This window comes from Phyllobates terribilis, unplaced genomic scaffold (assembly GCF_046119375.1).
Source record: "Phyllobates terribilis strain yellow unplaced genomic scaffold, ASM4611937v1 Scaffold_13__5_contigs__length_258822181, whole genome shotgun sequence".
Taxonomy (NCBI): domain Eukaryota; kingdom Metazoa; phylum Chordata; class Amphibia; order Anura; family Dendrobatidae; genus Phyllobates; species Phyllobates terribilis.
Genome location: NW_027362773.1, coordinates 177,022,137 through 177,046,047, shown reverse-complemented (window position 1 = coordinate 177,046,047; position 23,911 = coordinate 177,022,137).

The following is a 23,911-nucleotide window of genomic DNA, read 5'->3' as shown; positions in this document are numbered from 1 at the left end:
GGACTTTGCTCGGCTTGCTGAACCACTGCATGAGGTTCTCCGAGGGACCGCGAACAGCCCCAGAGGACGACGCATCAGTTGGGGGCCTGACCGAGAAAAATCCTTTCAGGCACTTAAGGCTGCTCTAACATCACCCCCTGTTCTGGCATATGCAGACTACACATTACCGTTTCAGTTGCACACCGACGCCAGCCTTCAAGGTCTAGGGGCGGTCCTCTCTCAAGTTCAAGATAATAAAGAACGCGTGATAGCCTATGCCAGTAGGTCTCTCCGTGACACCGAAAAGAATCCCGTCAATTACAGCTCCTTCCGCTTGGAACTCCTGGCTCTGACTTGGGCTATGACGGAGAAATTTGCTGGCTATCTGACAGGAGCGGAAGTGCTGGTCATGACGGACAACAATCCTCTTGCCCACCTAGAGAATGCCAAACTAGGGGCAATGGAACAGCGCTGGATGGCCAGGCTCTCTAGATTCCAGTACAAAATTAAATACAGAGCGGGGAACGAGAATCAGAATGCTGACAGCCTGTCTAGAGTGACATCATCCCCGCCAGTGGGGGACCGGGATGAAGAGTTGGAGGAAGATGAGATGCCTGACTTTGCCCGGCTCGCAAAGCAAATAGAAGATAACCGCCAGTATGCTGTAGGAGGGATTGAAGCCGTAGTGGGATCTCTCCTGTCCCAGCAAGAATGGGCCAAGCTTCAAGATCGAGATCCCGAGCACGTCTTACTGAAACAGTATGTGAATAAACAAGAGAAACCGCCCTCCGAAGTGAGAGCCCGACTATCGACCGGAGCCTTGGCTCTGCTTGCCCAGTGGGATCGGCTGATCGTGAAAGATGGAGTCCTGTGTCGCAGGGCCCTTTTATCCCATATGCTGGAGGAGTGTTTGCAGATTGTCGTCCCGGTGCAGTTGGCCCATGAGATGGTGGGCGAAGCTCACAGAAGGAACGGCCACTTCGGCATAGACAAGACCCTCCGGTGGACCCAGCAGTTCATTTTTTGTCCGGGGCTCCGTAAGTTGGTTGAAAACGTCTGTCAAGCATGCCGTACCTGTGAATTCCACAAGTCCGCGGAGCAGCGTGCCCCCGTCCAGACTATTAAGACGTCGAGGCCCCTCGAGCTGTTGATGGTGGACTATCTGTTGATCGGAACGGCGAATAGTGGCTACCAGTACTGTCTGGTGATGGTGGACCACTTCACGAAATTCGCTGTCGCTGTTGCTACGAAGGATCAGACTGCTAAATCAGCTGCACAGGCTATCTGTCAGCAATTCATTCGGGTCTACGGGTGTCCGGAGCGGCTACACTCTGATCAGGGGGCTTGTTTCGAAGGGCGAGTCATTGAAGAACTCCAACGGATGTATGGAATCAAGAAGTCCAGGACCACCCCTTACCATCCACAAGGGAATGGCGCGTGTGAACGCTTTAACCGGACCCTCTTACAACTGATCCGGACTTTGGCTGAAGACAAAAAGCCCGACTGGCCTCGATTCCTCCCCAAACTGCTGTGGGCCTATAATAATCAGGTCCATTCCGTCACCGGATACACCCCATACACCCTTCTCTTTGGCCGTCCAGGCAAAGACATCCATGAGTTGCAACTGTCTAGCTCCGAAGAAGATACCTGTGGTACCTATCCTTCCTGGCTACAAACACACCGCCAGAGAATGGAGACTGTCTACCGGCTAGTAGGCCGACAAATTCAGGATCAAGTGCACGCTGACCCACTTCCGGTACAAGAAGACCCACTGAATGTAGGTCAACTGGTCCTAGTCCGAATAAAGAAGCCGCAAGGGAAACTCCGGCCCAAGTGGGAGACCGAAGTCTATCGAGTAATTGGACAGCCGCACCCCGGTGGCCCCGTCTATCGAGTGCAGGGCGAAGACAGCGGCAGCATCCGAACTTTGCACCGTAATATGTTGCGCCGCTGCCGTTCCCAGCCTGACTCCCCTACTGTGATACCTAGAGAGAGATGGATATCACTAATACTGTCGGAGACACTGACCCCGGGGATGTAGAGACTGAATGCATGCCTACCCCTGTCCGTCCGACTGACGCACTTGAACCGATTACCTCCTCTACTGACATGTCGACTGGGAAAGAGAGTGGGGTGACTGATAGGAGAGAGGGGATCCAACCCGTTAGGCGGACAACGAGGACCACTGCAGGGGTACCTCCAGGACAGTCCTACAGAGACCAATATGTGTGGCCCTCTTCCCAGCCGCCCCCTGTCACATCCACAGCCATCGCCGCCCTGGAGCCGGTTGTTGACAGGGACTGCCAACCTTTGAGTGGGGGGGCGTGTAGTGAGCTGGCAGGCTCTGGCTGTTCGGTGATTATTGATATAGAGCCTGTTACAGAAGTGATTACACAGGATGATGTTGCCACCTTGTGGCCAGAGGTTGCACCTGCGCAGGGTGTGATGACAGAGCAAAAGACTGAGCCTCCTGTGTCCGGCCCTAGAGAGTCACGTGACCAAAGTGGGAAGCAGAAAAAAAGCGCGCGAGGAGTTTGCTGTGGGCTGTGAAAAGAGCCAGGACGGTGTGCAGGCCCTCGTGCGTGGCGCAGGAGAGACTCTCAACGGGATTTCTTTTACCTGACACCATTTCCTCGGGGCCTTCCCCAGCTTCTTCACTGCTGAGGGATACAGCTATTACACTCCCTGCTACTGGAGTGTGGACTACATAAGGGATCCACCAAAGCTGCTATCCGGATCAGAGAGACTGTAAGCGGGACATCTGGCGAGAGGCCGAAGTATTCCCTCCTTTCAGCGTAATTTGTTGTTTCTGTTTTTTTCTCCGGCTGGGACGCCCTCCTGCAAAGACAGACAGGCCTGCGACGGGGGACACATCCTTCTGGAGTAAAGGACTGGTAACGTGTGAGTAGAGACAGTGAGGGTCAGCTTATCAGTACACGTTATTACTGTGCATATTTACTGTTGTCATTTATTGTTTTTTTTTTTTTTTCCTTTGCTGTGTTAAAAATGTATACGAGTAAAGATACGGTTATCAAGATGGAGTCTGTGTGTGGGGATCTTGCTGGGCCAGATCATAGATACCAATGCGCGGCCTTGCCCGCGGTCACTTCATCAGCATTACTATTGATTGTTTTTTACTAGTCCAACTAATTGGTCCACCTGAGAGAAAGAAAAGATAGCCACTGATAGATTTTCTGCCAGTTGGATCTCCAGCCCAATCTGCATCAACGTATTCAGTTAAAATGCATTTATCACTTGTAGGCAGTTTCAGTTTAACATTGCTGGTTCTTTTCAAATAAAGTATTACTCTCTTCACAGCATTCCAATCGGCTTTATTTGGCTTGGACACTTTTCTACTCAGAATTCCTACTGCTGCTGCAATGTCTGGCCTTGTAACAGTCGCTAGATACAGTAATTTTCCTATCGCCATTCTGTACTCTTCATTATTTGGTAACACATTTTTCTCACGGCTCATCTCTTTAAGATAATTAGTTTGCATTGGAGACTTTGCTGGTTTTGCATCCTTCAATCCAAATGTTTTGGTTATGTCTTGAATCATGTGATTTTGATTAAGTAGGAAACTTCTATCTTCTTCTCTTTCTATCTGTATTCCTAAGTACTGTTTCACATTTCCCAAGTTTGATCTTGAAATGTTGATTCAGGATTTTTAGTATGTCCTCTTTATCCCTTTCTTTTTCAAAACAAACTAAAATGTCATCAACATATATGAGTACATAGATCCATCTGTCCATTAGCTTTGCTTCTTTTAAATTTTTCATTTGTAAGCACCTCCGTGATTTTATCATTCCACACTTTAGCAGCTTGTTTTAAACCGTATATACTTTTCTGTAATTTGCAAACCATGTTTGGGTTACTTTCATCTTTGAATCCTGGAGGTTGTTCCATGTAAATATCTTCTGTTAAACTTCCATTCAAAAATGCTGTCTTTACATCCAGATGTTTCAGTTCCATTTGTTTCATTGCTGCAACTGCAAACAAAGTTCTTATTGTAGTATGTTTTACAACTGGAGCAAATGTTTCATCATAGTCTTCTCCATATTTTTGTGAATAACCTTTAGCTACTAGTCTTGCTCGGTATCGTTCAGCTGTGCCATCTGTTCGGTACTTTACTTTAAAAACCCATTTACATCCTATAGCTTTTCTTCCTTCTGGTAATTCTGTTAGTGTCCATGTTTTTGAGTCATGCATGGATTTTATTTCTATTTCTGTTGCCTCTATCCATTTATTGGCTTCTTCTTCAGGAAGTCGAGATATGTCTTCCCAAGTGGTAAGCTCATAAATTTTACTTGTACTTGCCTTGTATGAAAGGCGTATTGGTGGTTTTCCTTTGTTTTCTCTTATTGAAAGTCTTGGTTCTGTGTCTGTTTGTAGTTGTTTCTCTTCACTTTCAGTATTCTGTTTTTTATTAATTTCAACTTCTTTTTCATCAGATATTCCTTCAGTTATATCATTGCTGTTTTTCTCATTTTTTGTTTCCAGTGAAATCATAGTGTCTTCATTTAGATCCTCAATGAATGTCACACTGTTACTCACCATACCTCTGTCTGTTTTGGGATCTAGGATTCTATATCCTTTGCAATTTTCACTATATCCAACAAATATTCCTTTCATGGACCTATTTTGAAGTTTGGAACGTTTTTCTGTTGGAATGAATACAAAAACTTTACAACCAAAAACTCTTAAATGATTTACACTTAGTTTCATACCTTGCCACAGTTCATATGTTTTTTTTTTCAGTTTTCTAGAAAAAAGTCGGTTCTGTAGATATGTAGCTGTCTTTGCTGCTTCACCCCAATATTTCTCTGATAGTTTGGAATCTGTCAGCATACACCTTATCATTTCAGTCAGAGTTCTGTTTCTCCTTTCTGCTACTCCATTTTGTTCAGGTGTGTAAAGAACAGTCTTTTGATGCTCTATACCATTTTTTCTTAAGTAGTTTTCTATTTGGTGTCCTGTGAATTCACCTCCATTATCACTTCTAATGACAATTGGCTTCCTCTGAAACTTATTGAAAACTTCGCTTTTGTTCTTGATCAAGTATGTGACTGTGTATCTTGAGTAGTCATCTATAAAAGTCACCATATATCTATTGCCTCCTGATGTAGTCACTTTCATGGGTCCACATATGTCAGTGTGCACCAAATCAAGTGGTCTTGTGCTTTTTGTTTCACTTTCTTTAGTAATAGATATCCTTGTGGCTTTGGATTTTATACAACATTCACATCTTACGGTAATTGAGCAATCAGATATAAATAGATCCTTTGTCAATTCTTGTCAATTCTTTCCTTTGTAGCTCCATTATACTTTCAGAATATCTGTGCCCTAGATGTCTATGCCACATGTGAATACAATTCTTGTGATCATGTGTACACAACTTCATCTGTTCCTTTAATGTGTCTAGATGATATAATTGTTCATCTGCCTTGACATTGGTTATTACCTTGCTTCCTGCTAGGATTGTACACTCATCATCTTTGAATTTTACAGTAAGTCCTTTAGCTGTTAGACGTTTTACAGATAACAATCCTCCTTCTAATCCTGGAACATATAACACATCCTGTACAAGTATTTTTGAATCATGCCCAAACTTGTTAGAACAGTTTAGCATTCCTTGTCCAACACCTTCTGCAATTAGTTTGCTTCCATCTGCAAGATAAATGGCTTCCTTCTTATTTAAATTAAGTTCAGTAAAGAAATTTTTATTACTTGTCATGTGACTTGTTGCTCCTGAGTCAATAAACCAACCCAACGATGATTTCTTATCAGTCACTCTAAATGTGCCATTCCAATTATTTTCACATGAATCAGAAATTGTGTTTTTCACCTTCTGTGTATTCTCTTTATGATGTAATTTCTGTTGTTCTGTTTTCCATATAGTACAGTCTTTCTTTAAATGTCCTTTTTTCTTACATCTGAAACATTCTCTTGTCTCTTCATTATAGGGTCTTTTTGATTCTGTAGCTTTAAGAGCATTTCCATTATCTTTTTAAGTAGAAGAATCATTTGTTTGTTCTTTCCTTCTTTGATATTCATCTATGAGTTTGGTCTTCACAAACTCTAATGTAATATCTGTTTCAGGTCTTGTCTCTAGTGCATTTATCAAAGCAGTATATGAATCCGGTAAACTGCACAATAATATTGCTGCTACATGGCTTTCCTTAATATCTTCACCAATTGATCTCAGCTGTGATATAACTTCCATAATAGAGAATATATGCTTCTGCATGTCATTGTCTGCACTTAGTCTCATACTGTAAAGCTTTCTTAGCAGAAATAACTTGTGATTAAAGCTCGGTCTTTCATGTAGCTTTCTTAGTGCTTCCCACATTCCCTTTGCTGTATCCTCATTCCTTATGTGGATTAATTGAGCATCATCCACTAATAGGCTGATGGTAGCTCTTGCTTGTCTATTTTTCTTATCCCATGTCTGATTATCCTCATCAGGTCTATCTGTAGTGATTACCTCCCATAAATCATCTTTAGACAATAACATTTCTACTTTGAACTTCCATACCTGATAATTCTCATTATTTAGCTTAGCTACTGTGAGTTTTAGCTCTGTGCTACTTGTCATCTTTAACTTGTCTTACTTGTTTGGAGAGAATTGTACTGAAGAATTGTTCTGCATTCACCAGGGTCTTGCTGAGAGTTCCAGTGTCCTGGGTGTCTGGGGTCCTCGGTGCCTGGGGTCCTCGGTGCCTGGGCCAATAACCTGTTGCACAGCTTCTGGATACCCACAGTTGCAGTAGAAAACTTCACAGAGCAGATTACATTGGATAACAAGCTTTTACTTCTCAGAACATGAGGTAAAGGAAAAAAAATACACAGTCACACAGTACTGCACCAGGAAGTAAGAACAAAGCAGAAAATACAAGAGAGACTTTTTGCTTTTACAAAGCAGTAAACAAGGAAACTTTACACAACATCGCCATCTACTGTCAGATCAGCATAAAGTTCTCCTTCACACAAACAAAGAAGACCACAACTGTTGCATATACCAACAAATGTAAACCACAGCATTGTTTCAATCCAAATCTTGGTTTATTAGAACTCGGATACAGCACTATACTTGTGGGTACAATGTAGTAATTTTCTCTGAAGTCGCTGACACAGGTTGATGTGTGTTTTGGTGGTCAAAAATTGATGCTTTCACAATCAGTAAATGTGTGTCTTTCTCACAGCATGAGGAAAGGAAAAAAGATGGCTGCTGAGAGGAAGTGACCCATCAACTGCAGTGAAAACACTCATTATGAATAATTAAAATTACAAATACAATAAGTAACACATATTGGCCAGCAAGTGGCAGCATAGCAATATGACTAACAATAATAATACAACAAACTAAAGACAAGCAATGCAAACTTATACTACCAATTATACAACTGAATTGCCAAATAGCAATTATATCTGGGGGACAGCACACTCCCCATCTAAAATTCTGTAATGGATTTCACTATAGAACTAATGTCCTTTGAAAATAAAGTCCAACAACCTGTAACAATAGAGGAATGTTAGCATGTGACGACGACACTTAACAATATTGTCTCATATTTAACATTCTTGGAATAGGGAAGATCTTCAAAGCAGGATTTGGTGCTATTCATCCTACCGGAACATTCTCGATTGGCAGTATCAGACCAAGTTTGTTAATGGGCCTCATGTCTAAGGCTCACCTTTTCTAAGGATTCTCAGCTCCACCTTCCGGACCTTACCGTCTTTACTAGGAAGAGCCTTTGTAACCATTCCCATAGGCCATAGTCAGGGCCATTACACTTTTGACACACCTTGTGTATCCTTAAGTTGTCTCTGCCGAGCAGGAGAAGAATCTCAGCGTCCATATCCATAGGTGGGATAATGCTAGCTAGGTGCCTTAAGTGTGGTTGGTGAAGTGCAGCTTCAGGGGTAGGGATCTCATCCCTTTGGTTGGGTATTTGATCACATTCGATCAGTGTTGGAAAAGGTATTTCTTCATCTCCATTGATAGGAGAAGTGATGAATCCTTGCGCCCTTCTGCCGCTAGTCTTTATGCGGCCTGAGCAAGTGTTCAGGGTATACGGTGTTTCTGGTCCCTCGATTCCAAAAGCTTCAAAGAACTTAGGTCCGGCCAGGGATCGATTACTTTGATCGTCGATGATAGCATACATTTTCACTGCCTTTTCTGGTTGTCCTACTAGGTAGACTCTGAGCAGGCATATCCTGGCGCAGCATTTAACACTCTAGTTCTCCCCACATACCTCTAAGTATGAGCAGGACACAGCCGCGGTAGACTTTGCGTGATTCTGTGGCTCCCCGCCATGGCTTGTCGCGGGACTAGAGGTAACTGTGGCAGGTGAATTGCTGGTGGCTGAGGTTGGATGCATAGCTGAAGCGTGCTTGTCGCTACCGCACCCTTCGCACTTAATGACAGATTTACAGTCTTTGGCCATGTGTTCTAATGAGGCACAGCACTTGAAACATACCCCAAGTTCGCTGAGGATTTTCTTGCGCTCCTGTACGGTTTTGGACCTGAGACCTCTGCACTTGTTCAGTGAGTGCGATTTTTATGAATGGGACATTCACGATTGAAAGACTTGTCCCCCGACAAGGTAGCGTACTGTTTATCGGTAGGTACTGCAGGAGGTGGCAGGTAGTCTTTCTTCCTCGCTTCCGCAGGGCCCACACTATAGCGAGGCACTCCTTCCCTACAGTAGCGTATGCCACTTCCCGGGATAAGAGCTTGCGGCTGAGGAACATCACCGGATGCTCTTCCCCCTGCCCATTTACCTGGCTGAGCACAACACCCAGGCCAAACGTACTGGTGTCCGTTTGAACTACAAACCGCCGGGTGAAGTCCGGGGCCTGCAGAACTGGGGAACTGGCCAGGGCAGCTTTCAGCTCCGTGAAGGACCGCTCACAGTCAGCTCACAGTCGACTGTCTGCGGCAGCTTCTTTTTCGTGAGGTCCGTTAGAGGCTTAGCAAGGGCACTATAGTTGGGAACAAACTTCCTATAGTACCCTGCCATACCCAAGAAGGACATCACCTGCTTCTTGGTTTTGGGGGAGGGCCAGGAGGTTATGGCATCAACCTTCCCAGGCTCAGGTTTCAGAGTTCCGCCACCCACTCTGTGTCCGAGGTACTGCACCTCCGTCATGCCTACCTGACACTTTGCAGGCTTGATAGTCAACCCAGCGCCCTGGACCCGCCTGAGCACCTGCTTCAGGTGCGCCAGGTTTTCCTCCCAGGTGGGACTGAAGACGGCAATGTCATCCAGGTACGCAACCGCGAACCCCTCCAGTCCCTTGAGTAGCTGATTGACTAATCGCTGGAAAGTGGCAAGTGCATTTGTGGCGCCCCTGATGGTTCGGTCGCCACAGAGGTACTGCATCTCACCCAGAGGTGTGGTACCTCACTCTCAGGTAAGGAATGAGTACAGCCAGGGACCCTAACACCTGCATCCAACACTACACTACTCCAGACCAGCTGGAGGGGCAACATGCGTCGCGCTTCCTGCTGAGCCCTGTCCCTGGCTGGAGTGGGGGGAACCAAAGTAGGGAGAACCATGTAGTGGGTGTGGGTGGAGGAGGAAGATAAGGGAAGCACTTGTTGGGGATAGTATATAGAGAGAAGCCATCTTGGGAGTGTGAGTATTCTGAGAGGAGAAGTAGAGGGAGCAGGAGCTCTGCTCGGGAGGAGGGCCTAGAGAGAGGCCCAGGACAGACTGAGGAGGAGAGGAGCAGGAAAGGCTCCAGGAACGTGGAAGGTACCCCAGGGGTACAGGTAGTGCTGGAGGCCACCCGTACGCCCGAATCTACCAGGAGGTGGAGGGGTCAGGTCGTACAGAGGGAACTGGTCCCTAAACTAGCAGAGTTCTTTAAGCCTCAACTAGGAAACCGGAGGCTGAGTATTTCAGGTACTGCAGCCACAATCCACATCTGTCTCACCAAGAAGGTAGCCATAGAGGACCCAGGGGACAGAGAAGACATTGCCCGACAAGGTCCGCGGTCACTGGATTGGGACACTATGTGTGAGGTGCAGGGAGACGGCCAGAAAGAACACACAGAAGGGGGTCCCGCTATGTACTCTGGAGGTACCTGAGGGTTGGCTGAACCCCTCCCTGAGTAAGCACAGGACAACGTGGGAAGTGGCCCTGGTAACTGGGAGTCTGCAAATGGTGAGTAAAGTCCTGAAGACTGCACCCCACTGTCTCTGTCAGTTATTGCTGCAGCGCCATCCCCTGCACTACACTGCACCACGAGTGCTACTTCCATAACAGCAGCATCTACACTGCCCTGGAGCTAAGCTCTACCTGTGGATAGCTAAACCAACTCTGCTGCATTAACAACAGCTCCAGAGGACCTGCTCCACAGCGGCGGCTCTCCTTAGCCGCATACCACTGGTGGCGTCACAAACTGTATATAAGAACTATAAATCCCCTGTAAATATCTCCTTTTATTGACCGCCCTGGGTCACGGACCGGGTCACCGCCACTGTGACATCTTCCCTAGCAAAGACCGGCCCGGCACCGAGTACCTCACGGCCCAGGGGGCGCGTCACATTTCTCATGCCAAAGGGCATGACAAGGGATTCATACAACCTGAACGGTGTAATGAAGGCGGACCTCTCCTGGGCCTCCTGAGACAGAGGAATCTACCAGTATCCTCGACTCAGGTCCATAATTGTCAAGTACCTTGCCCCGGCTAAGCGATCCAGCCGCTCATCGATGCGTGGCATCGGGTACGCATAAGGAGCTGTGATGGCATTTAGCCTCCTGTAGTCCACGCAGAACCGGGTGGTCCGCTCCCTTTTCGGGACCAGGACTACAGGTGAGGCCCACGCACTTTTTGACCGTTGGATCACCCCTAGGTCCAACATCTCATCTATCTCCGCCTTCATGTCTTTCTGCACCTCTAGAGAGACACAGTAAGTGGATTGACGAACTGGGGGGTGACTCCCTGTGTCCACCTGGTGGACAGCTAGCTGCATCCTCCCGGGGACACCCATGAAGAGGGTCAAGTAAGGCCGAAGCACCTCTCGCAGCTGGGACTTCTGGTCCGTGGATAGCTGCGGGTAGAATTCCGCGTCCTCAATAGACCCTCCGTCCCGGGCGGCGGCCGGTAAGTCCACCAGGACTTCTGTCTCGCCTTCTTCGGGGACACTACACTCCCTGACAGAAGTTATGTCACTTATCCATGTTATGTAAATAAAAGCTTATAACCTGACGTTAAATTCATCCATTGGTTTTATAAATTACTCTTTTGAAAGCTGAAACCCTCCCAAATTTGGTTTAGGTTAAGAAAATAAATTGGCATCAATGTTGAAATATTGATCATTTAATGAACACAGAATGGTCAGATTTTGGCAAGACATAAGTTTTGTCGCCTGGTCATATAGTGAACCCAATCCTAGTTTACATCCTCACCAGTGCTCAGTAAATGATTGGTTAATTAGTGCGTGTGTATAAAAAGAAACCCAGCACCCCAGACCTTCACTTGAACTGCAACTTGAGCTCTGACAACATGCCAAAAATCCACCCTGCGACCAAAGCCTTGATTATCAAGAGGCTGAAGACCAGATCCACTGCAGAGGTGGCTGGCACCTTTAATGTGTCTCAGCGTCAAGTACAAAGAATTAAAAAAAGATTTCAAGAGACTGGAGATGTGTTTGATAAGCCCAGGTCCGGCAGACCCCGCAAGACAACTGCTCAGGAGGAACGTAAGTTTGTTTGAAAATCCAAAGCAAGCCCCTCTTCCACTGCAGCAGAGCTCCAACAGGCCTGGTCACCTCAAGTCCCTGTGTCAACTAGAACAGTTTGTAGGATTCTGTCTCGAAATGGCCTCCATGGTCGAATCAGTGCCCAGAAGCCAGCACTAAACAAAAGGCAAATAAAAAAACGTGTGGCATTTGCAAAGTCCCACAGCCAGCTAAACAGATGGACGCTGGAAAAGTGGCAGAAGGTGGATTTCTCTGATGAATCTTCAGTAGAATTACACCACAGCCGCCGGAAATACTGCAGGAGACCTACTGGAGTCTGTATGGATCCAAAATACACCCAGAAAACAGTTAAATTTGGTGGTGGAAAGATCATGGTCTGGGGTTACATTCAGTATGGGGGTGTGTGAAACATTTGCAAGGTGGAAGGCAATATCAATAGCCTAAAATATCAAGAAGTATTAGCTACCTCTTACATTCCAAATCATAAAAGGGGTCAAATTCTGCAGCAGGAAGGTGCTCCATCTCATACATCCATCTCTAGAACAAAGTTCCTCCAGGCAAAAAAGATCAAGGTGCTCATGGACTGGCCAGCCAAGTCACCAGACATGAACATCATTGAGCATGTTTGGGGTAGGATGAAAGCGGGAGCTTGAAAGACAAAACCAAAGAATCTAGATGAACTCTGGGAGGCATGTAAGACGGCATTCTCTGCTATTCCTGATGACTTCATTAATAAATTGTATGAATCATTGTTGAGCCACATGGATGCAGTCCATCAAGCTTATGGAAGTCACACAAAATATTAAATATGACTCTAATAGCACCACAACTTCATTCACCAATGTTATGCAACATATATTTGTATTTTAAGATAATTATTTGCTTGAATATCACATTACTTTCTGTGGGCGACAAAACTTTTGTCTTGCCAAAATCTGACCACTCTGTGTTCATTAAATGATCAATATTTCAGCATTGATGCCAATTTATTTTCTTAACCTAAACCAAATTTGGGAGGGTTTCAGCTTTCAAAAGAGTAATTTATAAAACCAATGGATGAATTTAACGTCAGGTTATAAGCTTTCATTTACATAACATGGATAAGCGACATAACTTCTGTCAGGGAGTGTACATACAGGAAGGGCACAGGCCTCCCTGTCATGATGAGCTTTCATCATGTTGACATGGAAGACCTTCTGCCTCTTCCTGGCATGGTCAATGGTGACCACGTAGTTCATATCATTGAGGCGCTGGCATATGGGGTATGGTCCTTCCCAGGCCGCCTGAAGCTTGTTCTGGGTCATGGGGACTAAGACCCACACCTTCTGACCCACTTTGTACACCCACTCCCAGGCGTTCCGGTCGTACCACAGCTTCTGGCTGGCCTGGACCTGCACCATATTCTCATGCACCAGCTGTGTCATTGCTTGCATTTTGTCACGGAGCCACATGACATACTCTATGACGGACACTTCGGGGGTGTTCAGTTCCCCTTCCCAGGATTCTCTTACCAACCAAGGGGTCCCCGGACTCGTCTGCCATACAGGAGCTCGAAGGGGGAGAACCCCGTTGAGGCCTGTGGTACCTCTCTGAAAGCAAAGAGTAGGTGTGGGAGGTACCGCTCCCAGTTGCGCCCATGGGACTCGAAGAGCATCTTAAGCATCTGCTTAAGGGTACCATTGAATCGTTCACACAAACCATTGGTCTGTGGGTGATATGAACTTGATACCAGGTGCTGCACCTGCATTTTTTTACAGAGAGCTTCCATTAGGCAAGAAATGAACTGAGTCCCCTGGTCTGTTAGCATCTCCCTGGAAAATCCTACCCATGAAAAAATGGCCAGCAGGGCGTCCGCCACCTTATCGGCTCGAATGGAGGACAGAGCTACTGCCTCCAGGTACCGGGTAGCATAGTCTACCACAGTAAGGATGAACTGCTTTCCAGAGCTGCTGGAGATGGCAAGCGGGCCAATGATGTCCACAGCAATCCTGTGGAAAGGCTCCTCTATTATGGGCAAAGGGATCAGGGGAGCCTTTGGGGCATGCCCCGACTTCCCCACTCTTTGGCACGTGATAGAGGAGCGGCAGTAGTTGGCAATGTCTGTCCCCATTTGGGGCCAATAGAAGTGGTGCGACAGCCGGGCCTTTGTTTTGCGGCCCCCCAAGTGTCCAGCTAGAGGAATCTCATGGGCAACCTGCAACAACTCCTCCCTAAACTGAGAGGGCACAACCAGCTGTCTCTCCCTCATCCACTCCTGTTGGGTGTTACAGTGGACCATTTCTCGGTACAACCTCCCCTTATCCCAGAATACCCTTATCGGATTTGGAGATGGGCTTCTCCGCGAGGTCCCTTAACACCTCTAGGCTGACATCTGTGCGCAGAGCCGCCTGGAACTCCTGGCTGGGGGTAGCCAGAAGCGACCTTAGGGCCCCCACCTCGCCGGAACGGTCTGGGACCGGCTCTGGGTCCACAGCCAGTTCTGTTGTCCCACCAGAGAATGAGGGCACAGAAGGCAACGCATCGCGTGCATTCTGGGTACTCATATTCCGGGTGACAGCGGCTATGTAGGCCATCTTCCCGGAGGGCAACAAGCCCTTACCATCAGCCTGACAAGCTGGAGGCACCATCTCCCCACCATCCCCCAATACCTCAGGAGCCGTTCCAGTCATGGGTCAGCTGCTACCGGCCAAGTCACAGTCTGTCGTGACACTGGGCGGCGGCACGGGACCACTGGCTTCAAGGTTCCCGGGCCTGCTCCCATTGCCCTCAACATTCATGCTGGCTCCGTCTTGGGGGTCCTCAGCAACATCACCCTGCCGGGCGACGTGGCTGAGCAATACATATCATCATTATACATCATATTAGCGTTCATATCACTGGTATTCTCATCACAGACGTCATCGACAGTGGCATTATATGACATATCAGATCTGGGAGGGTTGTCAGGAACATATTGGGTAATCAACCGTCCCAGATCAGTCTCCAATAAAACATTGGTCGGGAGGATCTATGACACCCCACTTCCCGCAGCCCCCTCCCCGCACCCCAGTCTAGGAAAACCCGGGCCATGGGCAAAGGACGGTGAACCCCCCCAATCCCGGTGACAGTCAGGGTTTTCCCAGGGATAAGATCTTCAGGGGACACCAACTCAGGGCGGATGAGGGTCCGTTCGGCTCCGGTATCCTTGAGCCCCATAGTGACTTTATCACCCACGGTGACTGATTGCAAATTGTCACAAACCCCCCCAACCACCCCACCCACAAAAATAACTGCTGCAGGAGGCCCCTGGGCCTTAGGTGTGGGGTTCTTCTTCTGCCTCTGCGGGCAGGTGAGGCTGAAGTGACCAGTCTTGTCACAGGTATAGCACTTAGGGAGTCAGATGTGGGCCGGGTGCTAAAAGATGGGGCAGGACCCGCTGAGGGCCGGCTGGCTGGAAAACTGGGGGTGGTCGTCGGCTTACCCCCTTTCCAGCTGGCGGTGGCTGACTTCCGCACTTCTGGTGTGTGGTTGGCCTCATAGGTATCCGCGATCTGGGCTGCTTTGGCTGCTTCCCTCGGCTCCCGGTCAAGCACAAACTGTCTCACTTCCACTGGGCAAAGATGAAGAAACTGGTCCTTCACCATCAGATCCTTCAGGTCCTCAAAGGTGGTGACTGACAGTCCTCGGATCCACTGCTCAAAGTTGGTTCTGAGCCCGTCTACCACATCACTGTAGGTGTCATCTGGTCCACGTTGGAGGGCTCTGAACTTTTGCCGGTAAACCTTCAGAGTCAGCTGGTACTTTTTTATCAGGGCCTGCTTGACGGCCTCATAGTCTCCATCTTGTTCTCGAGCGAGGGAAGCAAACACCTCCAAGGCTTTTCCTCAGAGCCCTGGAGTTAAGTACCTGGCCCACTGGTCCGTGGGCAGCTGATACTGCCTGCAGGCCTTTTCAAAGCCTCGCAGAAAGGTGTCCAAGTCCCCATCCTTTGCCATCATAGGGAAGTGCTCAGGACGGGGTTTAAAGCAGTTGGCACTGTTGGACTCACAGGTCAACGTGGAGGATGACTCCTTCGGAATCCGGGCTAGCTCCAGCTGGTGTTGTCGGTCAGCTTGGGCCTGGTGCTCTGCAGCCTCTCGGTCAGCTTGTGCCTGGCGCTCCTCCTGGTCAGCTTGTGCCTGGCGCTCAGCAGCCTCTTGGTCAGCTTGTGCCTGGTGCTCTGCTAGCTCCTGGAATTTTATGATCAGCTGCAGTCGCCCATCACGATCATCTGCGGCGAGCAGCTTCAAGGCCATATGCAGGTGGGGGTCCACACTACCCTGGTTGCGGTTATGGCTGGCAATCACAGGTGGGACCCCCTGCAGCAGCACCATCCGGATCTTGGCTGGCCGCCCCGTCATCAGGGCTCTGCTGTTGGACAGGCTCTGCATCAGCTTGCAACAGTTCAGCAATCATTTGGGCCTTGGTTTTGCCCGTGGGGTCAATCTGCCTCAGCTCACAGAGGGCGGTGATAGCGGTCTTCACCTGCTGGTGATACCAGTTCTCTCCACGTGTAGCCAATATTGCCAAATAAAAGATAGGACAGAAAAACAAGAGAAGGGGAGGGGATGCAACTGCTACATGTATAGTAATGTCCTATATAAAAAAAAAATAAAACAATGAGTCTGATTTCTTAAAACTCTGCACAGAATTCTTGCAAGAACCGTGCAAGTTTTCAGTGACAGGAAGGATTGCTGTTACGGATCCGGGGGGTGGAACCTCTGTGCTAAGGTGCAAGGAGGGACCCAGAGGGGCGTAACTAAGTATCAACCTGGACCGACACTGGTCGTACGGCGGCTAATGACTCCGTGACCAGGGAAGGACCGAGCCGAGGGACCAGGTGCTACTCTGGGGACGACCTTGTAAGGGAGCAGGTGACTCCCATGGTACAGATGGCAGGGACTGACCGGAATAGCAGGTAGGCACAGCAGGCAGGCTGGCGAGCAGAAGCCTCCAGGTAGGCTATCAGGTAGACACGGCAAATGACGGCAGGAGTCTCTAGGTGGGCTGGCTGGTGGTCACGGCAAGTGACGGCAGGAGTCTCTAGGTGGTCACGGCAAGTGACGGCAGGAGTCTCTAGGTGGGCTGGCAGGTGGTCATGGCAAGTGACGGCAGGAGTCTCCAGGTGGTCACGGCAAGTGACGGCAGGAGCCTCCGGGAAGGCAAGGCAGGTAACAAGCAGGTAACAGACAGGTCACAGGCAAGTGCTCCCAGGTGAGCGGGCTGGCAGACACGGCAGGTAACAGGCAGGCAAGTGCTCCCAGGTGAGCGGGCTGGCAGACACGGCAGGTAACAGGCAGGCAAGTGCTCCCAGGTGAGCGGGCTGGCAGGCACGGCAGGTAACAGGCAGGTAACAGGCTGGCGGGCAAGACTGGTAGTCAGGCTAGCAGAGGGACCTGAGGGCTGAGGCAGAGGTCAGAAACACTTTGCAACAACTTTTGCTCGGGCACCTCCATTTTGGAGGAGGTGCCTTATATATGGGAGGACCCTCGGCTATTGACTGGGGACTCCTTAGGACGGCGCGCACTGCCCCTTTAAGCGGGAGAGAGCACGCGCGCGCCCTAAGCACAGTGCCCGGGGAGCTGCGCGCGCAGGCAGCAGGAAGAGGAGCGCTGGTGAACGCAGAGCGGGGAGCGAGGAGGTGAGTGGAATGGCATCTCTGCCTGGCAGGGGGCAGAGACGCCGATGCTACAGTCCCCCCCCCCTTTACATCCCCTCTTTTTTAGGCCAGAAAGGAATTTTTCAAGGAGAAGCGGGGCATGAATGTTCTCCCTGGGTTCCCAAGTTCTCTCCTCTGGGCCAAGCCCCTTCCAATCCACTAGAAAAAGGGTCCTTCCTCTTACCCTCTTAGTGGCCAGAATGTTCTCTACCTCAAAAATGTCCTCAGCGGAAACCGGAGCAGGGGGAGTACCTAGATTGGAAAAAGAGTTAAACACAACTGGTTTGAGGAGAGATACATGGAAGGAGTTGGGAATCCGTAAGGTGGCCGGGAGTTTTAACTTGTAGGCCACTGGGTTGATTTGTTTGAGAACTTCAAATGGACCGATAAACCGAGGACCCAACTTATAAAAGGGTATTTTGAGTCGGACATGATAGGAAGAGAGCCAGACTTTATCTCCCGGGCGGAATTGAGGTGGATCCAGACGTCTCTTGTCAGCATGTTTCTTCATCCGCTCGGAGGACTGAAGAAGTGCAGACCTAGTATTTTCCCAAATGGTGGAGAATTCGCTGACAAGAGCCTCCGCGGCAGGGATGTCCACCGAGGCGGAGATGGGAAGCGGAATCCGGGGATGTTGACCGTAGACCACGAAGAACGGGGATTTAGAAGTAGATGCGCTCTCATGGTTGTTGTAGGAGAATTCGGCCCAAGGTAGGAGCTCCACCCAATCGGTATGGTGAGCGTTAACAAAGTGCCAGAGGTAGCTGGTAAGGATTTGGTTAATACGCTCCACTTGGCCATTGGACTGTGGATGGTAGGCGGAGGAGAAATCCAGGGTGACATCCAGTAGCTTATAGGTAGCTCTCCAGAAACGTGAGGTGAACTGAACCCCTCGATCCGATACAATGTGGAGGGGTAGGCCATGGAGACGGAAAATATGACGGAAAAAATCCTTGGCCAGCTCCGATGCAGACGGGAGACCAGACAGAGGAATGAAGTGGGCCATCTTAGAGAAGCGGTCGGCGACCACCCAAATGACTGTACAACCGGCAGAAACAGGGAGATCAGTAATAAAGTCCATGGCAATGTGCTGCCACGGTACAGCAGATACGGGAAGAGGCAGGAGGTGACCGGCTGGAAGATGTCTGGGAACTTTGTTGCGGGCACAGGACGAACAGGCCGAGACGAAGTCTACCACATCCTTGCGCAGGGTAGGCCACCAGTAATGCCGGGTTATGAGTAGGAAGGTCTTCTTTTGGCCAGCATGGCCGGCTAGTTTAGATGAATGACCCCAGTGAAGAACCTTCTTACGATCCGGAACCGCTACAAACGTCTTACCTGGTGGAAGATGAGTCAGATCCAAGGGGGCCACATTCATCACTTTGGAGGGGTCGATGATGTGCATAGGCTCCTCCTCTTGATCGGAGGACAGGAAGGATCGGGACAAGGCGTCGGCTTTGACAATCTTGTCCACCGGGAGGAAATGTAGGACGAAGTCGAAGCGGGCGAAGAACCAAGACCACCGGGCCTGACGCGGATTGAGTCTTTGGGCATTCTGGAGATATGCCAGGTTTTTGTGATCCGTATAGATGATCACCGGGTATAGAGCCCCTTGAAGCAGGTAACGCCACTCCTCCAGCGCCAATTTAATGTCTAAGAATTCTCGGTCTCCTATGGAGTAGTTGCGCTCAGACGAGGAGAAGACTTTGGAGAAGAAGCCGCAGGTTACCATTCTCCCGGATGAAGACTTTTGGGTGAGCACCGCTCCGGCTCCGGAGGAGGAAGCATCAACCTCCAAGTAGAACTGTTTGTTGCAGTCCGGACGGTGCAGCACTGGGGCAGAGGAGAAGGCTTACTTTAAGGAAAGGAAGGCCTCCTCAGCTTCGGGCGAACATTCCTTGGGATTTGCTCCCTTCCGGGTGAGCGCAGATATGGGAGCAGTCCGGGAAGAGAAGTGCGGGATGAAGAGACGATAGTAGTTGGCGAAGCCCAGGAATCGCTGAATCGCCTTCAACCCCTCCGGACGGGGCCACTTTAGGACAGCAGAGAGCTTCTTGGGATCCATTCGTAGGCCTCTCTGGGAGATAACATAGCCCAGGAAAGGAAGAGAGGTCTGCTCGAAGAGGCACTTCTCGAACTTTGCGTAGAGGTGATTCTGCCTGAGCCTAAGCAGGACCTGACGAACATCCCTCCGGTGTGAGGAAAGATCCGGAGAGAAGACCAAGATATCGTCCAGGTACACCACCACGCAAGAGTAAAGAAGATCATGGAAGATGTCGTTGACCAATTCTTGGAAGACGGCAGGAGCATAGCAGAGACCGAAGGGCATCACACGGTATTCATAGTGACCGTCCCGGGTATTGAATGCCGTCTTCCACTCATCTCCTTGACGGATTCGGACCAGGTTGTATGCCCCATGTAGATCTAGCTTGGTAAAGATCCTAGCTTCCTTTAGACGGTCAAACAACTCGGAGATGAGTGGCAGGGGGTATTTGTTCTTTACCGTGATTTGGTTGAGTCCTCTATAGTCAATACAGGGGCGTAATGAACCATCTTTCTTCTTGACGAAGAAGAATCCGGCTCCAGCCGGGGAGGTAGATTTCCGGATGAATCCCCTGGCCAGATTCTCCTCGATGTACTCTGACATGGCCCGGGTTTCGGCCGACGACAACGGGTAAATACGCCCACGGGGTGGAGTGGCGCCGGGTACCAGGTCGATCGGGCAATCATATGGCCTATGAGGTGGCAGTGTCTCTGCTTCCTTTTTACCGAAGACATCTGCATAGGACCAGTAAGGTGCCGGAAGACCGGGTAAATTAGCCGGGGTAGGTGGAGGACGAGCCGGTCGAACCTGAACCAGGCAGGTCTTATGGCAGTTCTGCCCCCATCGGAGTACTTCACCGGATTGCCAGTTCAGCACGGGTTCATGTGTCTGGAGCCAGGGTAGACCTAGCAATAGGGAGTAAGAGAGTCCGGACAGCACATGGAAGGAGATCTTCTCAGAGTGCAGCATTCCCACCTGCAGGGTTATGGGTTCAGTGACGAGCAGGATGGTCACCGGAAGGAGTCTTCAATCCACGGAGGCAACTGACAATGGTTCAGCCAGAGGTTTGGTGGGAATCCGGTATCTCTCTGCCAGGGACTGGGAAATGAGGTTTCCAGCAGCTCCAGAATCCAGGTGAGCAATTTCAAAGTGACTGTTCTCTCCCCAGGAGATAGAGACAGACAAAGTCAGGGACGGAGAGGGCTTACTTTTGCCTAGGACAACCTCTCCGAGCGGTCCTAGACACTGGAGTTTCCTGGCTTCTCCGGGCAGGAACGGATGAAGTGCTCCTTACTGCCACAATAGAAACAGCTCCCCTTGGCTCGGCGTGACTCTTGGCGAGATTTGACCATCTTGGTCTGGTCAATCTGCATAGGTTCGGGCGAGCGCGCCCGGGGAGTGACTGGTTGAGAGGCAGGTCTCTGGAAAGTAGGAGCAAGGCGAGGAAACTTTCTCTCCCGGGTAGTCTCTTTGGTACGTTCTTGGAAACGGATGTCAATCCGAGTAGCTAGTGACACTAGGTCATCCAGGGTGGTAGGAATGTCCCGACCGGCTAACTCGTCCTTAATCCGACCGGAAAGACCCTCCCAGAAGACAGACACCAGAGCCTCGTTGTCCCAGGCAAACTCAGAAGCGAGGGTACGGAACCGTATGGCATATTGGCCCATGGTGAGACTCTCTTGGCGGAGACGTAGCAGAGAGGAGGCTGAAGAGGATTTTCGTCCTGGTTCATCGAAGACTTTCCAGAAAGCAGCGAGGAAAGACGATAGGTCGGACACCAGGGGATCCCCTCTCTCCCACAGGGGATTTAGCCATGCCAGTGCTTCCCCAGTGAGATGGGACATGATGAATGCCACCTTGGACCAGTCAGAGATGAACTGCTGTGCCAAGAGTTCGAAGTGCAGGGTGAACTGGTTTATGAAACCTCGAGCTAAGGCGGGGTCGCCAGCAAAACGTGGAGGTGCCGAGAGCCGGGGTCCAGGGCTGGATGCCGTGGTATTGGTGGGCAGTGGTGCTGCCGGAGCGAAAGTCACACGACTCGAGGTGGATACAGGTGGGACAGACAGCGTGTCCAGTCGGGAGTTGACATTCCGCAGGTAGTTCAGAATGGTTTCCTGTTGGGATCTCTGACGAGAAAGCTCCTGGTACAGGTCCGTTAGCGAGGGGGCTTGGGGGCCACCGGGTTCCATGGCCCGAGCAAACTGTTACGGATCCGGGGGGTGGAACGTCTATGCTACGGTGCAAGGAGGGATCCAGAGGGGCGTAACTAAGTATCAACCCGGACCGACCCTGGTCGTACGGCGGCTAACGACTCTGTGACCAGGGAGGGACCGAGCCGAGGGACCAGGTGCTACTCTGGGGACGACCTTGTAAGGGAGCAGGTGACTCCCACGGTACAGATGGCAGGGACTGACCGGAATAGCAGGTAGGCACAGCAGGCAGGCTGGCGAGCCTCCAGGTAGGCTATCAGGTAGACACGGCAAGTGACGGCAGGAGTCTCTAGGTGGGCTGGCAGGTGGTCACGGCAAGTGACGGCAGGAGTCTCTAGGTGGTCACGGCAAGTGACGGCAGGAGTCTCTAGGTGGGCTGGCAGGTGGTCACGGCAAGTGATGGCAGGAGTCTCCAGGTGGTCATGGCAAGTGATGGCAGGAGCCTCCGGAAGGCACAGCAGGTAACAAGCAGGTAACAGGCAGGTCACAGGCAAGTGCTCCCAGGTGAGCGGACTGGCAGGCACGGCAGGTAACAGGCAGGCAACAGGCAAGTGCTCCCAGGTGAGCGGGCTAGCAGGCACGGCAGGTAACAGGCAGGTAACAGGCAGGTAACAGGCTGGCAGGCAAGACTGGTAGTCAGGCTAGCATAGGTCAGAAACACTGTGCAACAACTTTTGCTCGGGCACCTCCATTTTGGAGGAGGTGCCTTATATATGGGAGGACCCTCGGCTATTGGCCGGGGACTCCTTAGGACGGCGCGTGCGGCCCCTTTAAGAGGGAGGGAGCACGCGCGCACCCTAAGCACAGTGCCCGGGGAGCTGCGCGTGCCGGCTGCAGGAAGAGGAGCGCTGGTGAACGCAGAGCGGGGAGCGAGGAGGTAAGTGGAACGGCGTCTCTGCCTGGCAGGGGGCAGAGGCGCCGATGCTACAATTGCTCAATCCAGCCACTGATGTTCTGTAATATCCCACCGCTGCCACCAATTTGTCAGGAATTCCAACACACAGGCGAGACGTCACCGGAGAGATCACGCAATAGCTCACTGTGCCGTCACGCTGTCCGTATTTCATCTGTAGTCACGAGCACGCGATCCAGACTACTCTCTACGTAGGTAAGCGACCGGTGAGGGTATGGTGCAACACCCTGGGTTCCACAGCCTGGAATCCGTGTTTAACGCCCTCCGTACGGTCACTGTCAGCTTCACGATAGCCCAATTATTATTATTCTCTGCCACCACCGGCCGAGTTTGAATATAATACAGGCCTGACCGGACGCCTGTGTTTTGGTAGCGTATTTGGCTTCGGGGAAGAGAACAATTACAGAACAAAAGAAACAGGACTATTAAATTTTATTTTTAATCCATAAGGGAGGCAGTGTTTAGGAAAAATATATACAAGATGTTACAAAGGAGACATTAAAATACATAGGCAGTTACATCAAATAAACAGGGTAAAAAGAAGACAACTTACACTATACGATCACAGAGACGATTCAATATAGGTGGAGGAAGGGCTCCCCAGATGGAATATGCTGTTATTGAACAGGACCCGTTGCTTATAATTCTTATTTCCCCCTGGAAATGAGTGCTCCTGTCTTCTCCATGGATTCTCTTATACCTAAGGGGAGATCTGGCCACACGCCCCTTGTGGTGACATCATGTGGGCCGGTCTCCAGCCTGTACATTTTTATTAAAAACGCTAACTTCTGCAATAACTCATCGCTCATTGATTGCAGAAGCTTGCAAACTACGCCATTTTTTCCCTTATGATTTTGCCTTTATTTAGAGACCACCCATCACATAGCTGCAGTCTGCTATTCTGGTGTTTTTGCGCTACAGCTCCCTGATTTTGGTTACAGCCCTGGAAAACTACCTATACATTCCTGGGCTGATTTGGTCACTACACATATGGGTCCCATTACTGTCGGATGTATGGAACTCATAATATTTCATATTTCATATCGGAGTCAGTTCGTCTGCAAATTTCCCTTTGAGGCTCAGGAAGCAGCCTCGCGGGTACACGCAAATTAGTGCAAGCCTGCATTTTAATTACCTCCTGCGTCTTTCAGAGACAAGATGCTTGCTTCCTAACAAAGTTATAATACTCCTTGCCTGGCATTGTTTGCATTAGCTATTTCTCAGGCATGTGCTAATTGAAGCTTTTGTGCTGAGGAAAATGGGACAGCTCCGTGCTGACAAGTGGTGATAATTTGCAGTAAGACACTGTATAATTGTCATCTCTGGACAAACACTACAGCAGAGGGCATGGGAGAAGGGGCTAATATTCTGTTAA